Source organism: Empidonax traillii, unplaced genomic scaffold (genome assembly GCF_003031625.1).
Source record: "Empidonax traillii isolate 1590-97213 ecotype Southwest subspecies unplaced genomic scaffold, ASM303162v1 scaffold568:size636062, whole genome shotgun sequence".
Classification (NCBI taxonomy): Eukaryota; Metazoa; Chordata; class Aves; order Passeriformes; family Tyrannidae; genus Empidonax; species Empidonax traillii.
This window is the reverse complement of record NW_020955761.1, coordinates 35,169-43,960: the sequence shown is the minus strand read 5'-3', so window position 1 is coordinate 43,960 and position 8,792 is coordinate 35,169.

The window sequence follows — 8,792 nt, the reverse complement described above, 5'->3', positions numbered from 1 at the left end:
CTTAAGTGTTTGCAATTCAGATTATCAAACTAATTTTGAGTTTTAGGAGAGCTTCCAGACTGAGGGATGTAACCTTAACTAGAAAATCAGACACTGGGGTGGGCCAAACTAAAAACTACAGTCTAACTCAAAACAAGATCTTCACTTCTGGAGATTGTGTGACTTGTCAAAATTTAATGTAATTTCACTCTATCAGGAGAAAAACCTTTTAAAAAAAAATAAAAATAAAAAAAAAAGTAAGTAAGTATTTCAGGAGATTAGAACCATCATTTTAGATCCAGAATAAAAAATACAAAAGCAAACAAACAGCAAACCCCTACACTTTTCTAAAAAAGTATGCTAAAAGACCTGTCATCCTGGGAGGTTTTGTTTGTTTGCTTTTTGATTTTGCTATTTGTTTGCTTGAGTTTTTTTTTGTGTCAGCAATTGCTATTTTTTAGTAGTCAAGAAGGGAGAGTTCTTAAGTACAATAACACCATTATTATATGGGGGCTTATATTATTATATGAATTTTTTCATGGCAACTGACATTAAAAGAAGGAAACTTGAAATCAGCAAAGAAAGATATTCCATCAGAATACATGAAATTAGACCTAATGTGTTAATTTCCCTTCCTGTCTGAGTGAGAAAAGGCAGAATGTTCTCTCCGCTGCTGGATACTGTTCTACAAACTCTCCCCAGGCAAGGTAACAGTAGCTATATCCATGTAACCAGTGTTAGATGGATATATAAACAAAATATAAGAATAGTCAGTAAAATAAAAATGTAACACAGCCACAAAATGCATTATATAGAGAATTACATAAAATTATAGAAAATATTAAATATTTTTTTATCATTGTCTTATTATACATTTAAATGATTGAACCCATGAACCTTTATTCTCATCTCCATTCCTTAGAACATAGTTAACATTTTTTCATCCTTCTTCAACAGAAGTGAATTAAAAGACATACCCATTCTTGAAAACACATATATTCTTGATTTTAAGCTATGGTTCAGTGTGCTCTATGCTTCAGGTACTCAAAAGCAGCAAAATGGTACTGAGGGGGATTTTCTGAAAGATGAGAGTACCTGTCTGTCAGGAAGCTGTTAATGAACATCAATTTTAATTTTTAGCTTCATAAGCATATCAGAAGATCCTCTGCTTTGTGTAAAATATTTTGATGCTCATATAAACTTTCAGATTCACAGTTCTGTGAGCAGTCAACTGTTTCAGAACCTATGTTGCTGATTGCAAGGTCTAGGTGAGACTAATAACTTCAAGGCATGTGAATAACCCAGACTCACATGAACAATTCTGTTGAAAGCAACAAATTTGAAACAAATGCCCCAAGGCAAAATCCAAGAATAAAGTCCTTCTGAAGTCAGAAGTGTTCTGGAAAAGCATACTCTCTTATCAATGTCTTTATAGCACTAAAATTCAGCTGTCAGTTTGAGACAAATTTTACTTCTATTTTGCTATAACCCCTTAGTAAATAACTGCCAAAAGCACTTGTACCTGACCAATACCTGAACTTCTTCAAAAACATTGCTTTTTAAGCAGTATTTTTCAACTCTGAACATGAAAATGTTTCCTCTCATTTCTCCATAATAATCTTTCAATTTAAAATGCATCTTTATCACAAAAGTTTTTTTCTACTAAAAAGGAATGAGTGCTTCGTTTTAGTCTGCTGTTATTCTTGAGGTTTGGTGATAGCAGCACTGCTCTTAGTGTCAGTGGACTTTTATAAAATTAGTAGCTGGTAATCCCTCTTATGCTTTATTATTTACATATGCCAAGTGCTGCACTCTGGAGCACACTAGGCTTCCACTGCAGTGAAAAACTCTCATAAAATATTCCATCAAGTTTTATTTTCTGAGAAAGTTATTCAACTTGGCTCCATTCCTTACAAAGTTTGTAGAGTCCAAATGATATAAAAAAACACATGCTGAATAGACACCATGCAGAAAAAAGCTTTCTTGAGATTAATATATTAAAAAGAATAAACCAAACAAAAACACACAGTAAGAAATAATGTTTAAATAAGAACATATTACTAAGTAATGAACAGATTTGATGTTTATCTCTTGGAATTCAGAAATCAGTTTCCACCCTTTTTATTATTTCACTTAACAATTTTCTGTCTCTGTGAAGATTTCCAATGAGAGATTGGTCTTTTTAACAGCAGTATGAAATACCCAGCAGAACTCTTTTATTTCATGGGTATTAGTCTAGTGGGGAGGAATCCTTTCTCGCAGTCCAACACATGTATGCTGGCAAATGAAATTTTGCTGTTGGAGCAGAAAAGCTGTGCAGATATCAGGTTACCATATGGGGAAAATGAGAAGATGAATTGTTAGTATGGGAGAAATTCTGCTAATGCTAATCTTATTGCTGTGAGCTTACTTGGCAGTAGTATAACTGTATCCAGAAGACCAGGCAAATCCTCACTTGTGGACAAATGAGGAATTTCACCAGCTGAACAAACTGTAGGTAAGTGAAGTACAGCCTGTCTGAGGCATGTGCATGTGAGAGCAGCTGTGTAACCCAGAAGGGTTTTTCTCACCTGATGCCCTTGCTGAATCTCTGCTAAAGTTGCCCCTTTCCTTGGATTTGTCATTTAGGCTGTCTTGGAAATAAAAAAGGAACTGTAAAGTGCAACACCAACTTTCTCCTTTGCTGCTGTTTCTGTCTTTACATCCATCTGGCTCTCAGAAATAACCTCATTCTCTCACATTCCTGGAACTGAATGGATCCATCTGTTTGATAGGAGGTGAGTCAGCGTGAGAGCTTGGTATCTGTACGAAAGACCCTTAGAAATAGATATGAAAAAAACCAGATCATGTTTGCAGATTACATTACATTTCATTATTATAGCAAAGGAAAATATCTCCATTTCTTTCAAACATTCATCTATGTATTTTTATGCTGATAATTTTGGTTTTATCTCAACACTTCTGCAATGAATTCTGCCATAGCAGGTATCATTTGATGTATGTGACATTTTCCTTCAAAACTCATATGAATGTACCTTGGAGATACTGATTTTTACCTTGGAACAGTTTTGCATTTAAAAAGTTTCATTGAGCCCTGGAAAATACATACATTCTTCTTTTGCTTATGATGGAGGTGGAAGCCATCTGCAAATGCCATTCCTCAGGTGACCCATGAGCAAAGCATAAGTGTTAAAACCTGCCGGGGAGAGTCAAGCAAAGGGACATTCACAATTACTAGTGTTCATCAGTTCTGGAAGATCCTAAGTTAGCTTGAAGACAACCTCACCGGATAAAGGCACTGGGAGAGATATAGTGCTCTTTTTGGCAAGTACCACCTGTGATTTCACAGCAACAGACATCTCAACTGTATCCACTTTACTTCACAGTGGAGAGAGATGAAGGTGCTATTATCTGAGAACAAACAGACCTGAAATATGCAATTCTGTGTAAACCATGCAGTTATTTTGCATCTTTAGTATCTGGCTGGATTTATTGCCTAGTTATTTACCTGTTTATTTCCACTATTTATGTTTGGCTGTGCTCTGTCCAGGTCTGACTGAAGAAGTTAATTTTGGCTACTGGATGCAGAGATAGGTGCCAAAGCATGAATTTTCTGTTAACTGTAATGCCAGCTTGACTGATACATATATGGGCCTCTGTTAAATTTGAATTTCTAAAGTGTGTCCACGCCTCTTCCTTCCTACTATGCAGTCACTTAGCTGGATTAATCTATTGTAATTCAACTTTCAAACACTTTTGTTAGAAAGCAATTTATTTGTGAGTGGGCTATCTCCTATCTACTCAATTCTTTGTAACTTTCTAAATAGACTTGTACTTATGCCTTTAAGTAACAGAGGGCTAAAGTAGAGGGTTACAGGTCTGATCCAATGCAGGGAAAATGCCAGGTTTATTTATATCTGTAGTCAGACAATTAGCCTTTAAATAATTTGCCTCGTGACAGACAAAGCCACTTCCAGAAACAGCAATATGTTTCTGGAAGGCATTGGCTCTCTGCACAATGGCTGCTGTAGCTTTCCACTCCTTTCCACTTGACATGTGCCCCACGCACAGAACACGTGTTTCTTTCAAGCACTGGATATTGCCAAGAAAAAACACTGCTGGAATAGACTGGTCAAACCAGGAGAAAGCACTAAGAAGCAGCAAAATGTCTAATTCTTTTTTTCCTTTTATCCTCATTAGACAGCTGACATTGTTTACATGCTCTAGCCAGATGCAGTCAAACTCATTTGGTTATTTTCATAGTGGGAAATGTCTATTTAATGCTGATTTAATGCTATTTAGGGTGATATTTAATATTCTACTCAACATGACAGTCTTATAATGTCATTATATCCCAAAGCAACAGTATTTACTTACAGATTGTGAACAGTTAAGGAGAAAGAAGACCAATTTAAATTGCTGAGTCTACACATAATCTCCAGAGCAAACAACAGCCCATTTATTAACAGTAAGATTTAAACACTCTCTTTTTATTTTATCCCATGAAAGGCAAAACTGCAATAAGTACAGAAGAGGATCTCGAGGTTTGGATGAGCAAAACATCAGCATACCATGAGCTGCATACGACAGTGTTAAACTGTGGGTGTCAAACTGTGAACACATGAGACAAATTCTGGAAACAAATTAACCCTTTTACCTACAAATTTACACAAAATGAATCAGAGCTACCTTTGTTGTACTTTCGCTTACCTTTCCAGAAACAGCATGTTTCTTTTTCACATTTTCAAATGCACAACCTGGTCCTCTGTATGTTGCTGTCATGGTGTGATTTGCTCCAGGTTTGTGCCTCAAGCTTCATCTCTCTTTGTCCATGTGTGCATGGCCTCACTATGGATTTCAAAGGAACAGTTATTTCTTTTTTCTTTCTCGAATATGAACACCATCACTTAATTGCAATGCCAAGATTTAATTTTCACGCCTTCAAGTAGACTTCTATTCATGATTACTTTGTGTGTTTATTGTTGGTATTTTTTGCTTGTTTGTTTGTTTGTTTTTTTCTGAAGGAAAATAGTTGAAAATTGCAATCATTGTATGTATATGTTTGTATATGGGTGTACATGCGTGTGTATGTACAGATATACAAATACCTGTGAGCCAGCAGAAAGTTGGAGGTCAGTGATTGTACTTTACAGCTGTGGGCCTGGCATTTTTAAAATTAATAAGTATCGGGACACATTATACCCTGGGCAAGAGATGAAAAGAATCCTTTTGCTAATGCCTGGGTAATGGACTGCTCACAGGTGAAAAAAACAAGGACCTATGAAATGAAGGGTTTGACTTTGTATTTTTTTTCCCTATCATGTGTTTCCCAGAGCCTGAAATGGCTGAGTTAACACACACACACAAATTCCTGTGATACGTGACTCATATAGCCAGGACACTGTTCCAACCTAGTCCAAGGTAGTCACAGTTTTGCCTGATAACTAATGTACAAGCCATGTGCCTGGTACACTAATGGGGAAACTGTCCAAACTGGGAATAGATGACTGCCAGTCAAATGCAGATAATTAACATCACAGAGAACGAGGCAGAGATTAACAAAGAAGTCAGCCAGTTGGATCCCGTCCTAGTGTTTACTAATGACAAAGGCTTTGCTGCATCTTGAACATTTTATTTTATTTTTTCCCACCAGAACAGCCCCATTCTCCAGGTTGTTGTTCCTGCCTGCTAAGATAGGCTTACACAATTACTTTATACTGATTAGGGCTGTATGCTCCCCTGTCTTCCTGATTTATTTGGACAGATCCTTCCACATTTATATCATCAGCAGAGATTTTCATGTTCTGGTTTAGAATGACTTCTTTCATACCAGTATTTCTTCTTTAAAAGTGAGATAGGACACCAGAAAACTCTTTGTGCTCCGAGGGAAACAGAACAAAATACGTGTGCTTTTTTTTAATTACTTTTTTCATATTTTGACATTCAACACCTTCTTGCTTCCAGACTTGGGCTCATATTCAGCTCAAGAAAAAACTGACAATTAGGAAGGGTGTTAAAGCATGTGCTTAATATTAGGCACATCTTTAATTCCTTTGGGCTTTTAAAATGTGTTTAAGTATCTTCCTGATTAGGATATTAATTCTCTCTCTTCATTTTGATTTCTGCAGCCAAGCTTGGCCTGTACCCAAGGCATCATTTGTACTCATTTCCATACTACTCTTTATATATTAGCATTTCTAGATTTACCCAGAGAGGCACAAGCACATGAGAAACAGAGCAGGTCAATTTTTGTTTAGATTTCAATGTATAACATATGTGTTAATATGTTAAAGTTATTTTTTTATCTATTGATTTATTTTTACTAGAGAATAGAGATTTTGAGTTTTGAGTACCCAAAGGTTAGAATTCTTCCTGGAGTCACTGATAAAAGCCTCAGGAAACTTTTTGTTCAGATTATTTAACCAGAAAATTTATTTTTAAATATGGGTGCATTTGTTTGAGAACAGGACTGAAATCTCTATCTCAGACAGACAGATGCTTCGAGTAGCATTCACCTGACCCATGAAAGATCTGAACTGTAAATGTCTAATGATAGTAAGTGAAATAAGTTTATTCCCATAGTCTACTGAGCCAAATTTTAAGTATACCAGATTTTTATAATTTCTATAAAATTTGCTTAATAAAAGGAGAATGTAATCCAGCCAGGGGATACTCAGCTCTAAGAAGTATTACAGGCACAAAAAAAGTGACTTTCTGTGCCATTATTTTTTTCTTTTATGATTTTCAAATGATGGTGCTTTTCCATGTTTTTCGCTTGGATATTACTTCAGTTTGGGAATTCTGTTTATATGGCTTCAACCTTTTATATCTGAACTAAATATCTGGGCTCCCTCTTTACTCAGTAGGACTGAGAGGCAGAGCTCTGTGGATATCTGTCCTGCTGTGCCACACATTGTGTGTCTAACATAGCAAAGATGCTCAATTTCTACCCTGAATGTCAAATAATATGGACTTAAGTAAATAATTATCTAAATACTATTAATAATGTCACAAGTATTAAGCCTGATTTTTTAGCAGATCTAGTGATCTTTAGTTCTTTTTTGTCACTGTCCTCGGTGTGAATCTGACCTTTCCCATCTATTTTTTAAAGAGCCTGTATATTCCACCAAACACAATGTGATCATAGTCTCTTGTCTGGCAGCTGCTCTAGTGTGATTTATAAGTGTTTCACTGGTATACCTGGGTTTTTAGTGAATCTGAAAGTGTGCACACTGTGTAACTAATGGCAGCAGTTTCGCTTCCTCTCACTCTCTGCTGGATGCCAGCCCAGGAGCAAACAGCAACATGTGCCAAGTGTTGGGGACAGGTTCCCAAGTTCAGAAATCTCTCATACACCTGTCCGTTGTTATTACAATTCACAATATGCATTTCTTTTTCCAGCTGTCCTCCACCATGCTGGCATGTGTTGCTTTGCATAGCAGACCTCAGTTAGATTTTCAGTTGCTACAGTAGAAGGCACAACAGCAAGAGATTTATTTCAGTTTTGTATGTCTCCATGGTTTATTCTGCTCTAAGAATGTAGACACTTTGCAATTATGATTACTTACCCCCTGTACTCAGGAAGAGAAAAAGAGGGAGTAATTCTGAATCTTTTAGTGAGAGTGGTTTTGAGTTGTCTGTGCTGGTTAGTAGTATATTGTTTATTTTGAAGAAAGAACAAAAGTGGATTTTGATTCTATACATGTTTTCAGCGGTCAAGGCTATTCTCCTGAAATTCAACCCAAGACAAACTTATACCATTCAGCAGGAGATGAAGGGAACCAGGGAAATATTAATGTTGTTTAACTTTAGATAGGTAAAATTCTTCAGTTTTAAGCCAGAACATCTAATTTAGGAGTCAAGTTCCTATTTGTGGCACTTAAGTGCTTAAAAATAGTTAGAGATCTGCTCTCCACCAAATTATACAATTGACTTCCTTCCAGTAACAACAGAGCTCTAACAGAAGCACTGGCTAGTTAACCCTTTGGTTACAAACCTGCTGCTCCACCTACACTTATACTCCACTGAAATTCCATGGGAGGTATATGTAGGAAGAAGAACAGTGAATTCTGGTTCACAGAAAAAACATCACTGAAAACAGTGAAGCATCTAGTCTATCTTGGAATTTTTACTGGAATGCTGGAGCAAAATTACTTCAAGATTTATAGATAAAAATTGGTGATAGTTCATTATTATTTTATTTGGATCTCTTTCCTTACCTGCTATTTTGATGCTCTGCAGGCACACCTATATAACTTATTCCATAAGTTTATTTTAGCAGAGTTTGGAAAGTCCATCTTGTTGCCCAGCACAGACTGGGGACACTAAAAGCAAGTGTAATCTGGAAGAGGAAGGAGGTACACAAGAGTTGTTATTATCCTTTCAGTTTGAAACCTTTGAAACTGTTCATGTATGGGGAAAGCATGGAGGTGAATTCTGCAAAACAAGCATTAGGCTGTGTACCAGATAACAGGATTAACCTGGGATTTCAGCTTTGGCTTTCTACCAGGTACAAAAGCTTCAAATCTTATAAAAGATGGCAAAGAAAACATGTCCTGCCTCCCTGTCGCAGGAATGGGGGGAGCAGGTTAACAGGCCAGAGCTTTCTCCCAAAGAAACATTGCCTCAGTGCTGCAAAGATTACTGGCTTCATAGACTTTCAGGATGAGAGGAGATCTTATAATCATTTCACCTGTGAGGTGAATGTGCTATTTGTATAGCACAGACAGCAGCATTTCACTTGGGAATGCTCAGATGACTCCAGGCAGCGGGGACCTCTGCAAGGGCAGAGGTGTGAGTGATGGAGCTGCCAT